This window comes from Plasmopara halstedii (assembly GCF_900000015.1).
Source record: "Plasmopara halstedii genome assembly, contig: Scaffold_262, whole genome shotgun sequence".
Classification (NCBI taxonomy): Eukaryota; Oomycota; class Peronosporomycetes; order Peronosporales; family Peronosporaceae; genus Plasmopara; species Plasmopara halstedii.
Window position 1 is genome coordinate 701666 of NW_020187183.1, and position 290 is coordinate 701955.

The window sequence follows — 290 nt, forward strand, 5'->3', positions numbered from 1 at the left end:
TTGGACTGATCAACTCATCGCCATTTGTCAATACGTAAGTAATAATGTAGTTTATCCACGCGAAAAACGTAAGCATATCAAAATTTGTGTTGTCAGTATAAATTTTGTCTGGATGTATTCCTTCAACCAACCAATCGTTCCTCATTTTATCAATCTTTGTCTCCACAGCTTCCTTGTTTTCAAAAATTTTGCGTAAGTTGACTCGCTGTTTTTGAGCAAACGACGTCGCAAATGACTCCACGACAGTCTCCAAATTTTCGACCACATTTTCACGAGAAATCTCATTTAGT